Genomic DNA, 26,125 nt, shown 5'->3' with positions numbered 1-26,125 from the left:
TTTAAACGGGAAGGAAGAGCTGTATTTATCGTACTTGTGGCTATGGCGAAAGAATGCATCCGGTGGACGCGTCTGAAAGGATTAGAGACAAATACTTTCCTCTCTGGTCAATCTCTCATCTACTTTTTCAAGTATCACTTGAAAAGGAAGGTGAGAGTAGAGAGGCAAGTGTTGTCTAGCAAATGTTTCGAAAAAAGATGGATACATGTAGCAAGAATGGCACGTATAAATGACGAAGCCACCTTGACCATGATTCTATAAAACGTTTTATAATTTTGTAAACAGAGATTTACTTACGTTTCTTGCATAAATAAAAGGAATTTTATTTAACAAACTGTGACACTAAGGACCGAGGTTACCGTGGTCTTTTCCGTAGGTTTTTCTTTCCACGGATAACCTCCCCATTTATTGGGAAATTTTTGTAATATTTTAATTTTTTTTATTTATTTATTATTTTTTTTGGTACATACCCCAAACGTTTTCTCGATGCCTTTTCATCGTTATCCCCATTTTAATTTTTTACTTTATTTTCGTCCCCATCGAAAAGAAAAACTCTACATTTGTATTTTGTCCCCTCTATGTTGAGCCCTGTGTGGCTAATAAAGAAACATATCTATCTATCTATCTATCTATCTATCTATCTATCTATCTATCTATCTATCTATCTATCTCTTCTCACGGACGTGCTGTCACATCGGCTGCGAAGGTAAACGTTTATTTGACCTTTTACTGTCCACATTTTGTTGGAATTTTTTAATAATTTTGTTGCGAAGCACCTAGGCTTCATTTGTGTGTATTTTCAAGGGCAGGAATTGACCCCCAGGGGCAGTTTCGGCCCTAGCAAAATACAAAAATTTCCTTCTTGACATTTGAAAAATGTCGAGAAACATAATTTTGGAACGCTTGTCTTGTTCTTTTGACAAGCATTTCCCGAGGCTTCAGATGCCAGAAGAGAAAAAAGAACAGAATAGCGCGTGCGCATGCAGTGACAGGAACGCAGTTGCTATAAACGTCACAAAGACTGTGAGTACAGCTACTAACAGCCCTCTCACCACCACCACCACCACCACCAACACCACCAACACCAACAACAAAAACAAAACTGTAACCAAGGTTACAAAACCATGCGTGAAAACCGTCACAAATGTCTCTGACGTAAGCACCACTGCTGCTGACGCCATCATCACCACCAACGACAACAACAACAACAACAACAAAAGCAACAACGACAACAACAACAACAACAGCAACAACAAGGAAGTAAAGTTATCGGCCGTCAGCAATGACACCATCACCTGTTCAACAAACTCTGCTGCCACTACCACCACCTTTGAACCAGGCAGTACATACACCAACATAAACAAAAATATCCAGAAGAACATGTCCGCCAGCACAACAAAAACAAATTTCGCAAATGCTCTAAAGGAAAAAAGAACAACAGTGACATTCACACAAAAACAAATAAAAGACACAAAATCCCTTCTTACGAAAGAAGGAGATGATGTCAGAATTAACATCCCAAAAGATATTATAGAAATGAAAAACAAAAAGTGCATCATTTATAAACTGGTAAACACAAAAACCAGACGTGTAGAAAATGTTAGCACAGATAAAATTGAAGTTTGTCTTAGAAAAATTTGGCCTTATCAGAATCATGTCACCTGGGGAAGGAAATTCGGAACGGTGCAAGTAAGGTTTCTGGATGAAAATTTAGCTAAACAATTTTCGACACTCTCTCTCCGCACAGATGACTTGGTAATGATACCGAGTTATCTAGGACAGAGAGTGACCAAAGTTATGATAAAAAATGTGCCATCGGAGGTGGACACCCAATGGCTGATATCGGCCGTGTGCCTGGAAATGGAGGAGGCAAATATTTTGGAGATTACGGTCGGAGAGGAAAAGAACTGGGGAGGGAAAAATCTGGAAATCCTTCTCCACATCACGGAGGAGGCTTCACAGAAAATTCCTCCAAACATTAGATTGGCAGAGGACCACAAGCTGTATGTGGTGGTAGAGGGCAGGCGACCTCGCTGTTACCTATGCAACAGCGAAGCACATCTGAAAAAGGACTGCCCTCTGGCCGCTAAACAAAAACAACAACAACAACAACAACAACAACAACAACAGAAGCAACTACCAAATACCCCCAACAGAAAAACCTTACTACCAACACCACCAGCAACGCAAAAAACAACAACAGAAATATCAGCAATAACCACAACAGAAAAGACAACAGAAACTGCAAAAACAGAAGAAAAAAAAGAAAATTCCAAGACTGCCTCTCCCTCCCCCATATCACATACACCACACATAAATAACAAGGAGCCAACATCAATAAAAACAGCAACACAAACATTCACAGAAACACACACAGACGCACAAAATTTGCCGTTACCTCTTTCTGACTCCTCAGATCTCCCATCATCCGATGAAGAGAGTGGGGAGGAGTGGAAAATAGCTACGAAAGGAAAGAGGAAGCGCAGTAAGAAGAAAACAAAACAAAATGCAAACACAAACAAAGCAGGGAGATTCACATCTCCCGAAAATACTACTAACACCAATAGTAATATAAAAAAAACAATGCTAACAGCAATAGACAGTACAAACACAGAGTTGATGAATTACATCAACTCTAAAACAAACATCACAAATAACTATATCAAAACCAACAACCACCCACGTACAACACCGCCAAAACACATTAAAATTATTCATGTAACACCAGCATTACACAACACAATAAAATCCCTCTACCCCAACTCGGTAGGGGGATTCCAGAAATATTTGTGCAAGAAATTGTACAATAGCCTCCTTGGTGAAAAATCCAAGGAGGAAACAAAACTTTCTAACGGCAAGTAACACTCTGTTCTTTTGTTTTGTGCTTTAAAGCACACGTATAAATAGAATCATGGTGAAGATTGGTTGTGTGAATGTGCGTGGCTTAGGGTCCCCTTGGAAACAAGGGTACCTCTTAAATGACATCAAGTCACACAATTTGGATATCATAGCCATTAGTGAGACCAGACTCCATGAACCGCGGGCCCTAAAGTCCATGTTTGGCGGACAGTTTAACATTTATTTTTCTCCCTGTCTGACGAGGATGGGCGGTAGTGGCACGGCGGTTCTTTTTCGCAAGAGTCTGGATCTCCAAGTAAAGACGATATTTACGGACCCGGAGGGTAGACTGGTTGTCCTAGATGTGGACGGCAGCGATGGAGGCGCTTTTCGGTTGCTGGCAGTTTATGTGCCTCCTTTAACAGGTCGGTCAGACTTCTTTCGACGTCTAGAAGTATTCCTGGGAACGTCTCGTCCCTTACTTTTAGTGGGGGATTGGAATGCTACCTTGGACACGCATCTAGACTACGTGGGGAGTGACAAAAGTAGAAGGGGATGCAAAGGCCTCATAGACCTGCTCAGACGCTTCCAGTTGTCTGACAGGTACCGACTCGACCACCCAAATGTGCCAACGTGGACTTGGAGCAACCGCATTGGGTCGTCGAGATCGTATCTAGATAGGATAGTGTGTAGGACAAGAGATAGAGATAGTTTAGGATGTCCACAGTTCCACATAGTCAGCTACACGGATCACAAACTTGTGACGTGTACGCTAGACTTAGATAAGGCACATAGGCAGGGTCCCGGTTACTGGAAACTAAACGCGTCTTTCCCGTCGAGACAGGTTTTCAGAGACCGGATTAGCACGTTAGTAAAGAGGGCTTTGACGGGAGCCATCGTCAACAACAAATGGTGGTTTGCCCTCAAGAGAGCAGTGAGGGCGGAAGCAATAAGGTATAGCAGGGCACTAGCTGTAGAGAGGAACAGAGAAGAGGGGGAGCTAGTGATAAAGTTAGAAGAGGCATTGCGAAGTGGCATCGCATCCGACGTTTTAGCGGCGAGGTTGGCCCTCGACCAACACTTCAATGCTAAACACGAAGGGTGTGCTGTCAGGGCAAGGATGCGTGCTCTGAGGAATGAAGGTGTTGGAGCCGCACGAGAGGCCCGGGTGGCGGAGGCGCAGCGGGGTAACAGAGCCACCATCCGGTCTCTGGTAGACGAACAGGGGCGCGAATTGCTCGAGCCGAGCAAGATGTGCGAGGCGTTTCAGCGGCATTTTGCCCGACTGTTCGGGAGGAGTGGCGAGCGAGAAGGCAGGGTGGACTTTAGTGCCTACCTGCACAGCTTGCCACGACTCTCGGCAAGAGAGGCGGAGTGCTGCGAAGGGGTCATCACGGCGGAGGAGGTGAGGGACGCGATGGCGGGTTGCTCGACGGACAAATCTCCGGGTTTGGATGGTCTGCCCTACGAGCTTTACAACTGTATGCCAGACTTGTTTGGAGAAGTCTTGGCGGTCGTGTACTGCAACTGGCAGCAGAACGGGAGCATTCCCGGTTTTGTGAGCCGAGGAGCGGTAACGCTGCTGAAGAAAGATCCAAACAAGGGGGACGCCATAGATAACTTTAGGCCCATCACTCTGCTCAATGCAGACATGAAAATTTTGGCCAAGGTGTTAGCCAAGCGGTTGGCGTTTGTCATCGAGAAACTGGTCGGCACGGAGCAGACGTGCGCCGTGCCGGGCCGGAGCATCCATGACAACCTCCATCTGATGCGCTACATCATAGAGAGGGTAGTTAAGGAACCTGGCATGGGTGGGGCCCTGATCAATTTGGATCAATCGAAAGCTTTCGATAGGGTAGACCATCGATACTTGGAGGCCGTCCTCGAAGCGGCCGGCTTCGGTCCCGTTTTCCGCGGCTGGATGGCTGCCTTGTACACAGGCATCCGTTCGGTTGTTCGCGTCAATGGACGTCTATCGGGACCCTTCGACATTGCACGTTCGGTTCGTCAGGGATGCCCCCTGTCGCCGCTCCTGTACGTATTGACTCTCGAGCCACTACTGCGGAAGCTGGCGACGCTGAGGGGCATCCCGCGAGAACTGGGGTGCGGGACGAGCGTGTCGGCATACGCGGACGACGTCACCGTCATAGCGTCTAGCCACGAGCACATCGAGCTTGTCGGCGAGACGCTGAAAGACTACGAAGCGGTGACGGGAGCGAAAATCAACCGGGATAAGTCGGTGGGTTTGCTGCTCGGCACCTGGAGAAGCAAGCCCATACCGTCCGGCAGCGCCTCAGTAGTGGGACGCTGGACGGACGGTCCGGTCAAGTTGCTCGGAGTCTGGTTCGGTCCGGACCTGCAAACGGAGAAGAACTGGGACGAGATAACGAGTAGGGTGGCCACTCTCTGCCGGCAATGGTCCGAGAGGAAGCTGTCCCTAAAAGGTCGGGCGGAGGTGGCGAACGCGTACATCGCGTCCGTCATCGAATACCGCCTGACCGTCGTGCCTTGTCCCGATCGCGCCATCACCGAAATGGAGCGCATCCTCTTCCGCTTTTTGTGGAAAGGAAGCGTTCCGATGGTGAGGCGATCCGTTTGTTGCCAACACCCGCTGAAAGGAGGGCTGGGCATGCCGTGGTTGATGATGCGCAGACATGCGCTGAGACTGCGACATCTCCGGCTCTACGTAGACGACGGTGAGCAGGTGTGGTCGCCGTTTGTGCGACACGCTTTCCCGCAGCTCGTCTCCATGACCGAGCTGCAGTCGTGGATCAAAAAGAGGCCGAGGAATGGCGAATGGCACCGTGAGTGTCGCGTTGCTCTGCAACAACTTTGCCGTCCCGGGTCGACCTTGAGCGGCTGCATCACAACGAAGTCATTCTATAGGGGATTAGTGGAGGGCAGGTACGACGACGATCTCGGGGCGAACCTGGGCGTCGACGAGGAATACCTGACCCGCCTGTTCAGGACGACTTTCGGGCCGGGACCTATGGACAACTTCCAGAGATCCCTGGCCTGGCAGTGTTACCGAGAGGCGCTACCCGTTCGGGATAAGCTCTATAGACACGGCTCGCGAAATGTGGGGCCGACCTGCCCGAGATGCGGTCAGAGCGATGAAACCGTTCTGCACGCACTCGTGCGGTGTCCAACCATTTCGGGGCTGTGGGCTTATGTCGAACGACTGCTGTCGCGTGTGGGACGAGTCGGTTTATCAACCGAGTCTATCGTCAATATCGTCACGCCTCCTTCCTTTAAACGGGAAGGAAGAGCTGTATTTATCGTACTTGTGGCTATGGCCAAAGAATGCATCTGGTGGACGCGTCTGAAAGGATTAGAGACAAATACTTTCCTCTCTGGTCAATCTCTCATCAACTTTTTCAAGTATCACTTGAAAAGGAAGGTGAGAGTAGAGAGGCAAGTGTTGTCTAGCAAATGTTTCGAAAAAAGATGGATACATGTAGCAAGAATGGCACGTATAAATGACGAAGCCACCTTGACCATGATTCTATAAAACGTTTTAAAATTTTGTAAACAGAGAAATTTTATTTAACAAACTGTGACGCTAAAGACCGAGGTTACCGTGGTCTTTTCGTAGGTTTTTCTTTCCACGGATAACCTCCCCATTTATTGGGAATTTTTTGTATTTTTCGTATTTTTTGTAAATACCCCAAACGTTTTGCGATGTTTTTTTTTTTTTTTTTTTTTTTTTTTTTTTTTTTTTTTTTCATCGTTGTCCCCACTTTTGTTTTTTTTCTGCTTTGTTTTCGACCCCCTCGAAAAGAAAAACTCTACATTTGTATTTTGTCCCCTCTGTGTTGAGCCCTGTGTGGCTAATAAAGAAACCTATCTATCTATCTATCCGTCCGTCCGTCCGTCTGTCTATATTTTGAAAGTATTTTTACTGAGAAAGTTAATGAAATTCCACTAAATTCCAAGTAAAAAAAAGAAAAGAAAAGATATAATAAATAATACTTTCATGTGAAATAGTAAAACCCTTGTTTAATAGTTAGTTTAGAGAGAGAGAGAGAGAGGAAGGATGACAGGGAAGGAGAGAAAAGAGAGAGAGAGAGGGAGGAGGAGGAGAAAAGGGAAAGAAGGAGAAAGCATGATAAGAGACAGACAAAATCATTGATATGTATGTATGGCAAGAGAGACCGATAGAATAAGTGCTAGGCTAACAAAGAATAAGTCCTGGGGTCGATTTGCTCGACTAAAGGTGGTGCTACAGCATGGCCACAGTCGAATGACTGAAACGAGTAAAAGAATAAAAGAGTAATATGTATACGTGTACGAATATGTATGTGTGTGTGTGTGTGTCTGTGCATATGTATGTATGCATGGATGTATACACATACATATATACATAGAGATAGGGAGGAGAAGGCGGGGGTAGACGAGGAGAAAACTTGAAAACAAACAGACGAGTATTATATTTTTTTCTTTCATAATCGGATGAATTCCCATGTATAGAACACAAATTCGCAAAACTTTACTGAAAATTCCCCAAAATAAAAAAAGTTATGCGAGGTTACATGGGGTGCGAAACCAGAATTCCGCCTCTGTGTGTGTGTGTGTGTGTGTGAATTTTATATGTGCATTTGAGCGCTACTACGTGTTTATATATTATGGAGAGAGAGAGAGAGAGAGAGAGAGAAGGGGAGAGAAAGAGAGAAGGGGAGAGAAAGTGAGAGGGGAGGGAAAGAGAGAGAGGAGGTGGTGGTAGTGTTAGTGTGTGTGTATTCCCGCGGTGGAGGAAGATAAAATTCACTCCATTCACTTATTAACAAAATGAGAGAGAGAGAGAGAACAGCGAGTTCAGTCACATAGTAAAACGGCTATAAAAACCCGACCGACAACACAAAGTCCCATTATGCGAAATAGTCTTTAATCATGCAACTACGGTGATTCCAGCTGATTAATGAACGACCAAATGTTTGTTTATATATGACAGCATCACTCTTGGTAACTGATGGAAAATTCTTAGGTATTTATTTCACTATTTATTTTCATATAAGATATTTAAAATGTGTGTGTGTCTCTGTATCTCTCTCTCTCTCATGGCAAAAAAAGAAAAAGAAGTGTGTTAAATGATCTTTTACTTGTTTCAGTCGTTTCTCTGCGACCATGCTGGGGCATTGCTCTGAAAGCTTTTAGTCCAATAAATCGATCCAGGACTTTAGGAGAAGATACTTGCAGTTGGATATGTTTATAACCTAGTGCTTATTTCTATCGATCATTTTTTGCCGAACTGCTTGTTACGGGGACGTAAACGCACCAACATCGTATGTCAAGTGGTGGTCGGCGACAGACACAAAGACACACACATACATACACAACAAGCAAAGTTAGGAAATCTCTAAGACATGAAAGTACTAACTACAGGGTGTCCACAAAGTCTGGGTACATGGAGATTAACACATATATTAAGAATTTATTATTTCTTATATTTAATTGTTTATGTTATGATTTTATTTACTCTATGTACCCAGACTTTGTGGACACCCTGGATATGGAGAAGTAATGTTTATCACCACTTTATATATTAAAATCCAGAAAATGGAGAAGTAGCATTAGTATAATTTTATTAACTGCGAAAGTTCAACATGTTCTTTTACAGTTGTTTCGATTTTGGCCAAAATAATTAAATTCCAGTAATTAAAACCATTTTATTGGGCAAAATCTCGTCAGAGGAGTCAAAAGACATCCCCTTAGGTTCCGGACAAGAAGCACACTCTTAAGATGTAGAGCAGTGTATATTTTAAAGGGATTACCCTGGAGGTTTTGGGGTCTGAAGATACGCCATAAAGTTAAACCCCTTATGGACGAGAAACCCAGGGTAATCCCATAAACTGGCCTTCCCCATTAATATATATGGCTGTGTGGTAAGTAGCTTGCTTACCAACCACATGATCCCGGGTTCAGTCCCACTGTGTGACACCTTGGGCAAGTGTCTTCTACTATACCCTCTAGCCAACCAAAGCCTTGTGAGTGGATTTGGTAGACGGAAACTGGAAGAAGCCCGTCGTATATATGTATATGTATATATATATATATATATATATATATATATATATATACATACACAGGGTGTCCACAAAGTCTGGGTACATGGAGTAAATAAAATCATAACATAAACAATTAAATATAAGAAATAATAATTTCTTAAAGTATGTGTTAATCCCCATGTACCCAGACTTTGTGGACACCCTTGTATATATATATATATAATGTGTGTATGTTTGTGTGTCTGTTTGTCACCCCCCCCCCCCCAACATCGCTTGACAACCGATGCTGGTGTGTTTGTGTCTCCGTAACTTAGCGGTTCGGCAAAAGAACCGATAGAATAAGTACTAGGCTTACAAAGAATAAGCTCTGGGGTCGATTTGCTCGACTATAAAGTCATTTGTTTCAAATGACTGAAACAAGTAAAAGAGAGTATATATATGTGTGTGTGTGATAATTAGTTGGTTGTCATAATAAAACTCTGAGTTTCGGATACCGGAGATGAAGTCCGCTCCGGCATCTCATCAGTTATTTATAGATAAATTCCTCTATTTTACATTAATATCGAGGTCTTTTTCATTCTTTTGTTGTCATATTATTATTATTAATATATATATATATATATATATGGTGGTTGTCTACTCCTTAAACAGAGTTTGACCACCTCCTGCACCTACACCTTAGCCCTTTCATGGCGTCTGATGTGGCTTTTTAAACCAGACAGTGTTTTGAAAAAAACACCCACACAGATTGCACCTCTGATTTGCACTACCAATACCAGCAAGTAAGTTCTGCTCATTGTGGATCGTAACATGTCTTTTAAGACCCCCATTGGATTTGCAAACCCTCTGGCACACACCACATTCATATATATATGACGGGCTTCTTCCAGTTTCTGTTTACCAAATCGCCTCACAAGGTTTTGGTCGTCCCGTTTCTATAGAAGATACTTGCCCAAGGTACCATGCAGTGAGATTGAGCCCAATGTATTTATGTTTATATGTAATCACAGTGTGTGTATGCGAGCATGTATACGTATGTTTTAGTCCTTGGATTGCAGCCATGCCGGAGTACCGCTTTAGAGATTTTTTTAGCTCCACCTTTTGCCGAACCGCTAGTTTACAGAAACGGAAACGAACCATCACCAGTTGCCAAGCGTTAGTAGTGGACACGCACACACACACACACACACACAGACGACGGGTTTCTTTCAGTTTCCTTCTATTAAATCCACAAGGCTTTAGCCGGCCTTGAGGTGCTGCGCAATGGGACTGAATCCAAGACTACATGATACATACGAGGGAGTTGCTGAAAAGTTCCTGGCTTTAAGGGTGTCGCGAAAGGCCTGGCTGGAGGCTCTGCCTTCCGAGATATTTTACAAGGCTTAGAAAAGCTGAAGGGCCGCTGCAATAAATGTGTGATTATGAGAGGGGAGCATGTTGAATAAAATCATAATTAACTGATCCTCCTGTATTTTCTTTTACCCAAAGCAGGAGCTTTGCTGCACCCTCTCGTACACAAACATACTTTTTATTAAAACTGCATAATTATCACCGAACCTGTTACTCAGTTTCACATTTCCATTCGTCGGACAGTTGTGATGAAAACATTAATGTGCTCACACCTGTGTGTGTATTCATACGTACATGCATATGTATTTAGTATGGCATCTACTGCTAAAGCTGAAAGATTGCCCATATTTATTATACTTTTACCAGTTGAGCGGGTGACAGTGCCTTCAATGTTTCGACCTGCTGTCCTACGGACTTCTCTAAGTCACACGAAAAAGGTGATCGAGTAATTTCTTCACTGTATTGTGAATTTATTTTTATTATAACCAGACATAAAACACACACGCACACTGTGGTGTGATGGAGGAAAAAGACAACAAGAAGCAAAAGGACTGAATGAAACGTTGGACCTTACCTTGTCGACCGCAGCGGAGTACACGATCGCTCCTGATCAAAACACGTCTTTCTCGTAACCTCTCTGTTTTCTGACTGACCCACGTGCTAGCCTTCGACCGCGTGTGCCCGACTTCCGGTCTGGCTTCACTTCTGTTTGCCTCATCCCTCTCCACCAACAACACACAGCTCATCACAGCCCATAACACCACACGCCCCCCCCCCCCCCCCCCTGATCTATAGATCATTCAACCGGCTCTCCCACTCACTCCTCACTCCCGAACTACCTTAATTGGTTTCATAATCAGCCAACCAGGGAGGAGGGTGCCGCTGCCTCTGTGGTCGCTGTGCGACCCCGGGACTGGCCTGAGTTCCTGGCGCGCTGCCTTCATCATCTTGCCTACTGCTGCTGTCTTCATCATCCTGCCCACTGCAGCTGGTTCCATCCTCTGAAGCACTGACAATCTTCCGCACATCCAAAACATGGCGTGGCATACCATCGACCGAGACGTTGTTCTTTGAATTGATGGAGGTTATAGTTCCTTTCCCCCATTGTGATGTGCACCGTGCATTTGGGGGTTTTACCCAAACTTCTTCCCCGATCTGCACGATGGTGTGCTCTTCTTCTCCCCGGAGTCGCATTGATGCAATGCACGGGTGCCTCCACTCGTACCTGAATATTGCCCTGTGTGGCACCGACTCCTCAGCCTGTCCTGACCTGGGCGACATATTATACCAAAAAACGGCCTCAATTGGTGAAATGTGGCCCCTCTCTGCCATGGTCTTGATGGTACGATGATGCCTTTCCACCACCCCATTTCCACTTGGCCAGTATGCCGCCCTGAAGAAGCGGCTGACCTGCCACCCGTCAAGCATTTCTTTCAGCACCTCCGAGTGAAATGCAGTGCCATTATCCAGCAGCAGCTCATCCACGGGGCCTCGTTCCAGGAATATCCCATTTAATACTCCCGCAATTTCCTCTGCAGTCCCCGTCTTCATCTCCCTCCATATGGCCATCCGCCCCGGTCCGCAGTCAACCATTGAGAGGTACGTCCCCTGCCGGTAGTGTGTTACGTCCACTGCCAGTCGTTTCCAGCTGTGGGCCACTGGAATACTTCCCGCCTCATGTACGCCCAGAGCAGGGTCAATAGACTGGCACCTGTCACAGCTGCTAACCACTCTGCACGCTCCGCCTCGTTACCTCGGAGTCAACTTTCCTGGCTAGGAACAATGTCCTGTCCACTCCCATGTGATGCATGGTATGCAGTCTCCTCAACTCCGAGTCACTCAGACAGCATACTGCAGCCACAGCCTGCTCCGCATCCTCTAGCACCTGCAACCAAGCTCGTTTTACCCTGGTTAGGACGTCTGCCCTGTTCTTTTCGGAAGGCACAAAAATTACGCTCAGCTCCAGATCGAACTCAGTGGTTAGCTCCCGCAATATTCCCAATCGGCGCTTTACCAGCATCTCCGCAGCCCCTTTGGTTCGCACCCTCCGCTCATTGGTGATGACTGCCGTCACCCAACCAAGCACAGTGGCCGAATCGGTTCTAATTTCGATGGTGCACAGCCCCCACTTCAAGGCCAGGTTCACCCCCTTCAGCACGGCATCCAACTCCACCACGTTGATATGGTTGCAGTCATCCATCTTCCTGAGCCAGGCTGCATCTTCCACCACGGTGCCTCCCATTTCCAAGACAACCCCTATTGCGATGCTACTGGCGTCACACCAAACGATCCCACTCTTTGATTTGGGAACATACCAACTGCCCCTCACTGGATCCTCTGCTCTCACTCTGACCAAGACTTCCTGCATCATGTTGGTCGTTTTCTCCCCAACTCTGTCATTCCACTTTGCTCCTTCGGCTCGTCTCTTGATGAAGCTACATGCTGTCCGGAGCCACCCTGCAACCGGGTAGTGTCCCACCAGCTTCCCGCACACCGAGAACAGTTCCCGTATACTCACGCTGGTGCCCAGTTCAGGGATCTCGTTCCCACGCTGAAACACCAATGCACCAGCCTTGTCTCTCCGTAGCTTGAGGCCCAGTGCAGCGCCTCCCTCCATGGCCTCTGGTGGCTTGGCGACCAGTCCGAACTTCTTCAGGTGGCCTATGACCTCCATTGCTGGCATTATGGTTTTGTCCACAAGGATGTCATCAATGTACGAATTGGTGGCCCTTTTTACTCAGTCCACCTTTCCCAGGATGGCCTTGAGAGTTGTTGCCATAATTTTTGGCGCTGAATTTAGCCCAAACCCCAGCCTGATCAAACAGTATGTCCGGCCCTTATACCTGACAAGCTGATGCTTCCACAGTCTCTCAGCCACATGCACCTGCAGGTATGTCGACTTCAAATCGACGATCGTGGAGGCCCCTGTCATCTGCCTCCATTCTCGCAAGGTGTCCCCGCAGACATCTGTGGCCTCTCCGCCCGTATGACATATGTGGTCATTCAGCTCTTGGAACTCAAGCACTGGTCTGACCTTATGCTTCGTGGGCCGTACCACCGCCATCAGCGGCAGGACTCCGCTCTCTCCTTCTTCTTCCCAAGGGATCAATATGCCCTCCTTAATCCACCGCTCCACCTCCACCTCGAACTCGCTTCTGGCATCTCCTTTCAAAGTATGCTGGTAGCAGCCCACTTTATTTTTTAACGTCGGGGGCTCTCCCCTCCAGTGCCACTCCACTGTCCACCTCTGGCCATCGAAGGCGGCACGAAAATCCTGGTCTTCAATGGTGTGCACAGCATAGTTTTCTTCGCGGTTCTCACCAATGCACGGCGTCGCCATACACGGTTTCCCCGCGACCCCGAAAGTCACACCGGCCTCGTTGACAGTGACACCTCCTAAACGGGTGATTGCATCCATCCCCATCACCACGTCAATCTCATCCACCAAGTGGCCAACTACAATTGCTTGCAGCGTCAGCTTTGCTCCCTGCACGTCGGTAATGCCTTCACAGCGGACCTCTCTTCCGTCGACTGCCCTCACACTGCTTTCTCCACTCCACGTCTCTACCACTCCCGGAGTCATCAGGGTCGTTGTACAGCCTGTGTCCACGAGGGCACGCGACATCTCGCATCCATCAGCACATCAACAACGGGTAGAAAAAAATGCGCCTTTATTGATCCGAAGGGATGACCACTGGCGCAGTAGTCTCCCTTAGACCGTTTCCCTACAGACATTCGCTGGCTATATGTCCCGTTTCTCGACAACGGTAGCAAATGACCTCAGGCTTGGGTAACTTGCAGTCTCGCACCATGTGCGGGCCCTGACACCGGAAACACTGTCCTTTGAACGGTCGCACACGTTCCTTGTTCGACCCCTCTCCGCTACTCCTTGGTTGGCCACCTTTTGCTGTTGCCGTTGCTGCCAAAATGTGGTAACCCTTTAAAAGTGCCACCTGGGGCAGACCACCCCTACTGTCCCCAAGGGCGGCAAGGAAGTCCACTGGTTCGTTCACTTGTCTGTGTTCCATTGGGGTGGTAAAGATACTTTTGAACTGGTCATTCAGTACCTCACTGATCCTGGTTGGACTATCTGTGAGGGAGCCATCCTTTTGGAAGAGGGGTTCTATCTTGCAGCATACTGATGCTGTTTCTTTGGCGAAATGAAAGAAGACCTTTGGGTTTGACTTGATGTTTTTTTTATAACCCAGGCTTCTTTGACTGCTCTTTCCCTCACATAGGATTGTTGCAGACTTTTTTCAGTCTCCATCAGTGTTGTTTTTAGGCGGGACCTTTCGCTACTTTTGGGATGTTGGTTGAGGCGATTTGCAACCTTCGTCCGTTGTCTCATAAGGATCTTCCTCTCCCTTGGAATTTTGTTTCTATTTGTTGTGGCCTTGTGCTCTGGAACATATTTCTGGCTTGCACAACAGACATGAAATATTCTAGTTTCATGTCAATGTCTGGTGTGGAGAGACATTTCGGCCAGTCCTGTTGAGGATCTCTTTTTGGATCGATTTCCAGTCTGCTTTGTGGAAGTTCAGATTGGAGAGATTTCGGGTGCTTCCTTTAGGCTGTATGTCTCTGGTTACTTTCGGCCCAAACATAGACAGCTCTATTATGTTGTGATCCAAGACTAATGTTGGCATCAGTTTCACATCATGAATGATGTCCATATTGTTCGTGAAGCAGAGATCCAAAATGTTATTCGCCCTAGTAGGTCTGAGTACAACTTGTTCCATGAATAAGGCATTGGTGAGGTTGAGCAGGGACTCCACCTGTGCTTGTTTGCAATGAGTCATTCCTGAGAGCATGAGTCCTTTGGGCCATTTGATGTTGGAGAAGTTGAAATCACCCATAAGAAATATGGTCACGTGGTGTTTCAATTGCATGAGGATTTCTTTAATTCTAGTGAGGCAATCTTCAAACTTGCCCATGTGGTTTGGAGCATCCGGTGGGCAATATGTATTGCATATAACTATATTATGTTGTCGTATGTATACAATTAGAGTGTCAAATACCGAATTTGAGTATGACAGTAAGACCTGGGGTGTGAGGTCGTCATGGATGTACACAGCAACTCCACCATGGCTCCTTTCCCTTCTGTCTGTTTGCAGTATGGCATATTTTAGTATGTGTACTTCCGCATCCTCTATATCAGGGCTGAGGTGAGTTTCCACGAGTGCTATGCATAGGGCTTGATTGCATGCAGCAAGGTCTCTCAGGAAAAAAAATTGCTTTTGTTATGATGCAACAGGCCCCCAATATTTAGTAAAAATATTGGCTTGACGACTGTGCAGGCATTAGGGGAGGCCATTCCGTGTCTGTTGACTGTGGTGGTCTTGTGCATATATATATATATATATTATATATATATTATATATATATTATATATATATTATATATATATATTATATATATATATTATATATATATTATATATATATATATATATATATATTATATATATATTATATATATATATTATATATGTGTATTATCATCATCATCATCATCATCGTTTAACGTCCGCTTACCATGCTAGCATGGGTTGGACGATTTGACTGAGGACTGGTGCAACCGGATGGCTACACCAGGCCCCAATCTAATTTGGCAGAGTTTCTACAGCTGGATGCCCTTCCTAACGCCAACCACTCAGAGAGTGTAGTGGGTGCTTTTACGTGTCACCCGCACGAAAACGGCCACGCTCGAAATGGTGTCTTTTATGTGCCACCCGCACAAGAGCCAGTCCAGGGGCACTGGCAACGATCTCGCTCGAAAACCCTACAAGGCCAGTCAGGCGGTACTGGCAACGGTCACGCTCAGGATGGTACATCTTATGTGCCACCCGCACAAGAGCCAGTCCAGGGGCACTGGCAACGATCTCACTTGGCTTGCCGGGTCTTCTCACGCACAGCACATTTCCAAAGGTCTTGGTCAGTAGTCATCGCCTCGGTGAGGCCCAATGTTCGAAGGTCTTGCCTCACCACCTCAGCCCAGGTCTTCCTGGGCCTACCTCTTCCACGGGTTCCCATTATATATATATATTATATATATATAAGATATGCATATTATATATATATATCTATATATTTTCATGGTGTAATGTTTAGCACTCTGAACTTTGAATCCAGTGATCCGAGTTCAAATCTTAGTGAGATCTTAATACTTTTTCCACAATGGTGCTCCAGTATGACTGCAGCTGCATGGCTGAAACGAGTAAACAAATATATTTATGTATATATATATATATATATATATATGTATACGTATACACATGCACATTACATATATAATTTTATGTGTATGTATACACACACACACACACACACACACATATACATGTATATGTAAATATATAATATTTTGGAAAAAATAAATTTCAATATTTTATCATATCCATATATACACACATATATTTGAGTGTGTGTGTGTGTGTGTGTGTGCACTGACACACACACACACACACACACACACATGATCTATGTGGTTTTCTCTTGTGTGACGAAGAGTTAAGTAAACTGATATGGTACTTTTATCCCTCTCTCTGTACCTCTTTCTCTCTCTGTCCCTCTTTTTCTCTCTCTCTCTCTCTCTCAATAAAAACATGCTGACGCCCTACTTCCTACTTTTTTCTCCTTCTTCATCAAAAACTTGGATACGTAACAATATTTGTCTCGTTCTTGCTGTGGTGCCACCAAAATTTCCTCTAGTTTGTTGTAAGTCTAACATTGTCTTCCATTCCTGGCTTTCCATTTTCCATTTTTCATCCATTTTTGGTCTCATTTTCCATTTTTTAAAGAATGATATTGTCTTTTGGTGTAAATCTGATTCCGATTCTGTTCTGATGCCAGCTGAACGATGTCGGTCAGATGTACTGTTAGAATACAAACACGTATGAATTTTAAGACTGTGTTTTCTAATGTGTGTGTGTGTGTGTGTGTTAGTGTTTGTGTGTGTGTTTCCTTGAAAGTATCGTATGTGTATGTTTGCTTGTGTGTGTTTTTGTGAAAGTAGTGTGTGTAAGTATATATGTGCTTGTGTATGTGTACTTGTGAAAGTATTGTGTGTGTGTGTGTGTATGTGTGATTCTGTGTTTGTGTATGTGTGTATTTGTTTGAAAGTATTGTGTGTGGGTTTGTTTGTTTATGTGTATGTGTGCTTGTGAAACTATTGTGTGTGTATGTATGTGTGCTTCTGTGTTTGTGTGTGTATTTGTATGAAAGTATTGTGTGTGTGTGTGTGTATGTGTGCTTGTGTTTCTCTGTGTGTATGTGTGCTTGTGTTTCTCTGTGTATGTGTGTGGGTTTGTTTGTGTGTATGCGTGTGTGTGTGTTTGAATGTGTCATAGAAATAACATGCATTCATTCATACAGGATGTATAAATGATGAATGTTCTTATTTTGAGTCTATAATAGCTGTGCGTGTGTCTGTGTTTGTGTCTGTCTCCCTGTATGTCTCCCTGTATGTCTATCTGTATGTCTGTTTATTTCTCTGGCTGTCTCTCCATAAGTGTCTGTCTCTCTCTGCCTTTGTCTCACTATCTCTGTATCTCTGTGTCAGTCTCTCTATCTTTGTGTTGTTCTGTCCTTCTGTCTTTCTACCTGTCAGTCTCTCTGTCTATTTCTCGCTGTGTCTATCTCTCTGTGTGTGTCTATCTCTCTGTGTGTCTATCTCTCTGTGTGTGTCTATCTCTCTGTGTGTGTCTATCTCTCTGTGTGTGTCTATCTCTGTGTGTGCGTCTATCTCTCTCTGTGCGTCTATCTCTCTGTGTGCGTCTATCTCTCTGTGTGCGTCTATCTCTCTGTGTGCGTCTATCTCTCTGTGTGCGTCTATCTCTCTGTGTGCGTCTATCTCTCTGTGTGCGTCTATCTCTCTGTGTGCGTCTATCTCTCTGTGTGCGTCTATCTCTCTGTGTGCGTCTATCTCTCTGTGTGCGTCTATCTCTCTGTGTGCGTCTATCTCTCTGTGTGCGTCTATCTCTCTGTGTGCGTCTATCTCTCTGTGTGCGTCTATCTCTCTGTGTGCGTCTATCTCTCTGTGTGCGTCTATCTCTCTCTGTGTGCGTCTATCTCTCTCTGTGTGCGTCTATCTCTCTCTGTGTGCGTCTATCTCTCTGTGTGCGTCTATCTCTCTGTGTGCGTCTATCTCTCTGTGTGCGTCTATCTCTCTGTGTGCGTCTATCTCTCTGTGTGCGTCTATCTCTCTGTGTGCGTCTATCTCTCTGTGTGCGTCTATCTCTCTGTGTGCGTCTATCTCTCTGTGTGCGTCTATCTCTCTGTGTGCGTCTATCTCTCTGTGTGCGTCTATCTCTCTGTGTGCGTCTATCTCTCTGTGTGCGTCTATCTCTCTGTGTGCGTCTATCTCTCTGTGTGCGTCTATCTCTCTGTGTGCGTCTATCTCTCTGTGTGCGTCTATCTCTCTGTGTGCGTCTATCTCTCTGTGTGCGTCTATCTCTCTGTGTGCGTCTATCTCTCTGTGTGCGTCTATCTCTCTGTGTGCGTCTATCTCTCTGTGTGCGTCTATCTCTCTGTGTGCGTCTATCTCTCTGTGTGCGTCTATCTCTCTGTGTGCGTCTATCTCTCTGTGTGCGTCTATCTCTCTGTGTGCGTCTATCTCTCTGTGTGCGTCTATCTCTCTGTGTGCGTCTATCTCTCTGTGTGCGTCTATCTCTCTGTGTGCGTCTATCTCTCTGTGTGCGTCTATCTCTCTGTGTGCGTCTATCTCTCTGTGTGCGTCTATCTCTCTGTGTGCGTCTATCTCTCTGTGTGCGTCTATCTCTCTGTGTGCGTCTATCTCTCTGTGTGCGTCTATCTCTCTGTGTGCGTCTATCTCTCTGTGTGCGTCTATCTCTCTGTGTGCGTCTATCTCTCTGTGTGCGTCTATCTCTCTGTGTGCGTCTATCTCTCTGTGTGCGTCTATCTCTCTCTGTGCGTCTATCTCTCTCTGTGCGTCTATCTCTCTCTGTGCGTCTATCTCTCTCTCTGCGTCTATCTCTCTCTCTGCGTCTATCTCTCTCTCTGCGTCTATCTCTCTCTCTGCGTCTATCTCTCTCTCTGCGTCTATCTCTCTCTCTGCGTCTATCTCTCTCTCTGCGTCTATCTCTCTCTCTGCGTCTATCTCTCTCTCTGCGTCTATCTCTCTCTCTGCGTCTATCTCTCTCTCTGCGTCTATCTCTCTCTCTGCGTCTATCTCTCTCTCTGCGTCTATCTCTCTCTCTGCGTCTATCTCTCTCTCTGCGTCTATCTCTCTCTCTGCGTCTATCTCTCTCTCTGCGTCTATCTCTCTCTCTGCGTCTATCTCTCTCTCTGCGTCTATCTCTCTCTCTGCGTCTATCTCTCTCTCTGCGTCTATCTCTCTCTCTGCGTCTATCTCTCTCTCTGCGTCTATCTCTCTCTCTGCGTCTATCTCTCTCTCTGCGTCTATCTCTCTCTCTGCGTCTATCTCTCTCTCTGCGTCTATCTCTCTCTCTGCGTCTATCTCTCTCTCTGCGTCTATCTCTCTCTCTGCGTCTATCTCTCTCTCTGCGTCTATCTCTCTCTCTGCGTCTATCTCTCTCTCTGCGTCTATCTCTCTCTCTGCGTCTATCTCTCTCTCTGCGTCTATCTCTCTCTCTGCGTCTATCTCTCTCTCTGCGTCTATCTCTCTCTCTGCGTCTATCTCTCTCTCTGCGTCTATCTCTCTCTCTGCGTCTATCTCTCTCTCTGCGTCTATCTCTCTCTCTGCGTCTATCTCTCTCTCTGCGTCTATCTCTCTCTCTGCGTCTATCTCTCTCTCTGCGTCTATCTCTCTCTCTGCGTCTATCTCTCTCTCTGCGTCTATCTCTCTCTCTGCGTCTATCTCTCTCTCTGCGTCTATCTCTCTCTCTGCGTCTATCTCTCTCTCTGCGTCTATCTCTCTCTCTGCGTCTATCTCTCTCTCTGCGTCTATCTCTCTCTCTGCGTCTATCTCTCTCTCTGCGTCTATCTCTCTCTCTGCGTCTATCTCTCTCTCTGCGTCTATCTCTCTCTCTGCGTCTATCTCTCTCTCTGCGTCTATCTCTCTCTCTGCGTCTATCTCTCTCTCTGCGTCTATCTCTCTCTCTGCGTCTATCTCTCTCTCTGCGTCTATCTCTCTCTCTGCGTCTATCTCTCTCTCTGCGTCTATCTCTCTCTCTGCGTCTATCTCTCTCTCTGCGTCTATCTCTCTCTCTGCGTCTATCTCTCTCTCTGCGTCTATCTCTCTCTCTGCGTCTATCTCTCTGTGTGCGTCTATCTCTCTGTGTGCGTCTATCTCTCTGTGTGCGTCTATCTCTCTGTGTGCGTCTATCTCTCTCTCTGCGTCTATCTCTCTCTCTGCGTCTATCTCTCTCTCTGTGTCTATCTCTCTCTCTCTCTCTCTCTATCTATCTATCTACTTGCTTGTCTCTCTATCTACACACACATATATACTTGATGATGATGATAAATGCTGGAAAGAACAAATTGTTCACCATGCAATCCTTTAGTATTTCCATGATAATATTTTCTTCACAACTTATAAATGCAAATTTATTACATAAATTTGTACTTTATTAACTGAGTAAAAATTGATACATGCCAGAGCAGCTGTCTGGCTTCCGTGTCAGTGGCACATAAAAAGCACCATTTGAGCGTGATCGTTACCAGCGTTGGCTTACTGACACTTGTGCTGGTGGCACATGAAAAAACATTTGAGCGAGGTCGTTGCCAGTGCCGCTGGATTGGCTCCTGTGCAGGTGGCACATAAAAAACACCATTTTGAGCGTGGCCGTTGCCAGTACCGCCTGACTGGCCCTCGTGCTGGTGGCACGTAAAAGCACCCACTACACTCTCTGAGTGGTTGGCGTCAGGAAGGGCATCCAGCGGTAGAAACTCTGCCAGATCAGATTGGAGCCTGGTGCAGCCATCCGGTTTGCCAGTCCCCAGTCAAATCGTCTAACCCATGCTAGCATGGAAGGCGGACGTTAAAAGGAGAGAGAGAGAGACAATTTCAGGAATGATTATCAATATGATAATAAATTAATTATTAACCATTAACTCTCCATTTTCTTCTCTTAATCATATATATATATATATATATATATATATATATATATATATATTCAAATAAATAATAACATAGGGTAGATAATTGTCAGGTCATTACAGCTGTTTCATACATATCATTTTTAATAGAATGAGGACATTACTCATCTGGTATTTCCTCTTACTCCATGCTAGGTGTAGTCTATAATATAACCCCTGCTTCTTTAAACACCTTAATGATAAATAGTACTTTACTTTTACTAATGCTACAATTCCATACAAGTTAGATCTTATTATTCAATTGCCTTCAACTATATCCTTTAGGCGTAGGAATGGCTGTGTGGTAAGTAGCTTGCTTATGAACCGCATGGGTCCGGGTTCATTCCCACTGCGTGGCACCTTGGGCAAGTGTCTTCTACTATAGCCTTGGGCCGACCAAAGCCTCGCAAGTGGATTTGGTAGATGGAAACTGAAAGAAGCCCGTCATGTATATATATATATATGTGTGTGTGTGTGTGTGTTTGTCTCCCCAACATCGCTTGACAACCGATGCCTCTTGCTATTCATCATGGTCATTTGTCATCTTCATGAAGTTCAACATCGTTTGGTCATCTTCCATCACTTCCTATCATGTTTTTCTCTGTTATGCTGGCACTTTCCTTCGTGGATCACATGATGTTTCTTTATCCAACCACCATACTCCATACACATCACATGTTCATACCAGCACAGTCTTCTTCTCTCTGGCACAGAACATGTGATTTGTCTTGGAACTCATTTTAGTCTCAGTATTTCTTTGTGCTCTTTAATTCGGGGACACCAGAACAGAAATTAAAATTAGCAGGTCACATACTCCAGCCACAAGAACAATGTCATTCTAAAACAACTTTCAAATGAACACTGAGTAAAACTTTCGTCAGTTGTTGTCTCTGTGATCTCCAGATTCTAGCTTTTGGTTCCCTGTTTGGAGATTCTTCTTGAAATTATTGGCAGATTTATCCATTGGAACTAGCTCATTGGCACACCGAAGTTGCAATGGACAACCAGTCTTAGAGTTGTTGATGTTGGTCTTTAAGATTATAATAAAGAGAAGCGGAATGAGAAGTAAACCTGGAGGCATGCCTTGGTTGATGAACACACTAAAATCTTGTTTGAACTTATTTCCAATTCTCATTTTGCTGATGGTGAAATATGCATGTAATTACATGTTTATAGATGTGTATGTGTGTGTGTGCATGTATATGTATGTATATGCATGTTTGTGTGTATGTGTATGTATATTATATTTGTCTGTATATGTATTTCTCTCTCTCTCTCTCTCTCTCTCTCTCTCTCTCTCTCTATATATATATATATATATATATATATATATATGTTTGTGTGTGAGTGTGTGTAAGAAATGAAGTTGAAAACACTCAGAGACTATATAGGAATTAATTAGGATTTAATTATATATTAAAATATTGAAACACACCTGACCAGTTCCACATTAGATTTTCAAAATTGCATAGTATATGGGGCTGTGTCACAAATTATGTCTATTATGACTGTTATTATGAAAATGGTTTGCTTTTAAAGTAGGAATCTGGCTCAGGACGCTATTCATTAACATAATACTTGATTGATCAACATTGCTATATTAAGCCCATGCATCTGTGTGTATGTTCATATATAGATTAACTGTGCGTGTGTATGTATATATATGTGTGTGTGTGTGTGTGTGTATATAAATTTATGTGCATATATATATATATATATATATATATAGATAGATTAACTTAGAGTCTAAGAACACATGTATTCTAAAAGGTTCATCGAAAGCGCTCAGACACTACGAAAAAAACTTCTTCCCAAAAAGGTTAGTAACATCCTGATAAAAGATCTTATAACTTAAAAAAAAATAATAATTTAAAAAACAAATGTCTCCTTTATACTTAAAAAAACTGTATTAAGTAATTTTTCACAAAGGCTTGCAAATGTATCTATCTATCTATCTATCTATCTATCTATCAATATATGTATATAGGCCATGACAGACAGACAGAGGGGATGTTCTTGAACCCAAGGATTATAAACTTATGGAGACAATATTTACATATTGCCTCAAGAAACACAATCTCATGATTCAGGGAAACAGTTGCATAATCAAGTACCTGCATGGCTGCAGAACTATATTGTGTGGAAACAATTGTAGTGATTAAAAAATAAATGTCCAGCCATACCCCTTGTTGTTGACCCCAATTTTGTCAGTTATATATTCACACATGACAGAAACCCAAACGCAAACCTGGAAGTACATATAATACTACTACCAAATAGCACAGGGTGAAATCTGAAGGTGTACGAGCTTTATTCTGTACTCCACTACGTTCTTAATAGAATATACCATAGCTATATATATATATATATATATATATATATATATATATAGATAGATATATGTATATATATATGTATATATATATATATAGATAGATATATAAAGACATAATAAAGAATAGAGAATTATGCACCCATAATTAAAATTTTCAAACATAAGATTCCAACACTTGTTTCTGTTATACAAAAGTGTCTTTGGGTCCTTATTTGTAATAATTCTGTGCAGCCACTCACTTCATATTAAATGAGTCTGATGGCAATAAGACATCCTTTCGATCCAGCTCAGGATTTAGCAACCAGGTGGCGGTACAACTGTAGTTGTTGGTTTTACATGATCGGGATTCCTAATGTTTCCTCCTGGTCAATATGGTTAGCCAAGTTTGGATTTTAACAGAGTGCACCTAAGGCATCTGCCTGAATTTTAAAATCCCTATTCCTTTGTGTTATGTATATATGTTTGTAGGTCTGTCTGTCTGTCATTATTCAGTTTATTTGAAGATTTCTTGCAAATAGAGAAAGATCCAGTTTCTAACCGAGATCCAAGGTCCCTTCATTGGAATTTCAACATCAACAACAAGGTATTTTTGTTTGTATGTATGTCTGTGTTTGTCTCCCCAACATCGCTTGACAACGGATGCTGGAGTGTTTACGTCCCCGTAACTTAGTGGTTCAGCAAAAGACCAATAGAATAAGTACTAGGCTTACAAAGAATAAGTCCTGGGGTCGATTTGCTCGACTAAAAGGCGGTGCTCCAGCATGGCCGCAGTCAAATGACTGAAACAAATAAAAGAATAAAAGAATATATATATATATATATATATATATATATATATATATATATATATACAAACATTGTCATTGTCATCATCATTTAGCACCTGTTTTCCATGCTGGCATGGGTCAGAGAGTAAGCCAGGGAGTTGCACCAGCCTTTTACATGTCACAGTTGCCTTTTACTTGTCACAGGTGCCTTTTATGTGCCACCAGTGCCTTTTGTGTCACTGTTGCCTTTTACGTGCCACCAGTGCCTTTTATGTGTCACTGTTGCCTTTTATGTGTCACTAGCACAGATGTCTTTTCCGTGCCACCGGTGCCTTTTATGTGCCACCAGTGCCTTTTATGTGCCACCAGTGCCTTTTATGTGTCACTGGCACAGATGTCTTTTCCGTGCCACCGGTGCCTTTTATGTATCACTGTGCATGGGTGCCTTCTATGTGTCACTTCCACAGGTACCTTTTACGTGCCACTGGTATGAGTGCCTTTTATGTGTCACCGGTGCCTTTTACGTATCACCAGTACAGGTGCTTTTTGCACATCACCAGCACAGGTGTCATGGCCGTACATGCCTTTAGTGTGTCTCTGACACTGGCCACGCCTACAGTTTCACTTAGCTTGATATGTCTTCTCAATTCCAAAAAATCACCAAAAGCCTCGATCGCTTGTCATTGTTTCCTTGAGACTCAACATATGTTTGTGATTTATTGATCGAAAGAAAGTATTCAATTGTATTGAAGCCTCAGCTGTGCTTCAGGTCTTTTAATTGACTTGGTGATACGTTAAGCATGTGTAGAGTTTATCTAGAAAATCTATAGCTGACAAACGTCATCTATAAGACTTTATACTGAAGCAGGAAAGATCTGTATTAAAAGAGGAGTAAAACAAGGGGATCTAATCCACCCAGGCTTTTTAAATACTGCACTGGAAGCTATCTTTGAAAACCTTATCTGAGATGAAAATAAAAAGGAATCATCATCATCATCATCATCATCGTTTAACGTCCACCTTCCATGCTAGCATGGGTTGGACGATTTGACTGATGACTGGCAAACCAGAAGGCTGCACCAGGCTCCAATCTGATTTGACAGAGTTTCTACAGCTGGATACCCTTCCTAACGCCAACCACTCAGAGAGTGTAGTGGGTGCTTTTACGTGCCACTGGCACGAGGGCCAGTCATGTGGTACTGGCAACAGCCATGCTCAAAATGGTGTTTTTTTTTATGTGCCACCTGCACGGGAGCCAGTCCAGCGGCACTGGCAACGACCTCGCTCAAATGATTTTCTAACGTGCCACCGGCACAAGTGCCAGTAAAGCGACACTGGTAACGATCACGTTCAAATGGTGCTATTTACGTGCCACTAGCATGGAAGCCAAACAGCTGCTCTGGCAATGATCACGCTCGGACGGTGCTGTTAGTGCTCCACTGGCACAGGTGCCAGTCATTGAATATGGTTCAATTATGATTTCGATTTCACTTGTAATAAATTGTTTTTAATGGTGGAACTTGAAGTAGATAAAGCTATATATAATAGCAAGTTGAACATTATGTTTAAAAAGTAACGTTACTTGAAAAAAGGGTTGTCCTGATTTCTTTTATATCAATCTAAGTTTATGAATTCTTATGATGTAAATAAATCTTTTGTTTCACTTATTTCAGTTATTGGACTGTGGCATTTTGTTTGACGAGTTAATAATTCTGTCAGCTTGAGTTTTAAATAATAGGGATATAAAGCACTGATGCTCAACCATTTGGA

The 26,125-nt window shown here is 44.0% G+C and overlaps 1 protein-coding gene across 2 annotated transcripts in view; it reads left to right on the top strand.

Moving 5' to 3' along the window:
- Positions 1-7,529: 7,529 nt before the first annotated feature.
- Positions 7,530-26,125, top strand: part of LOC106876114 (aquaporin-11) — a 34,659-nt gene continuing 16,063 nt past the window's right edge. Inside the window, exon 1 of one of the 2 annotated variants that reach the window (XM_089343138.1) lies at positions 7,530-7,822. The gene's annotated coding sequence lies outside the window, so the exon portion shown is untranslated. Of the gene's footprint in view, positions 7,823-16,716; positions 16,910-26,125 lie in introns of those variants that run through there. The other variant, XM_089343139.1, reaches the window with a different exon arrangement.

The sequence above is a fragment of the Octopus bimaculoides genome, chromosome 27 (genome assembly GCF_046866305.1).
Source record: "Octopus bimaculoides isolate indiv1 chromosome 27, ASM4686630v1, whole genome shotgun sequence".
Taxonomy (NCBI): Eukaryota; Metazoa; Mollusca; class Cephalopoda; order Octopoda; family Octopodidae; genus Octopus; species Octopus bimaculoides.
The sequence above is the reverse complement of the archived record's forward strand: the minus strand, read 5'-3'. Positions and strand labels throughout refer to the sequence as shown.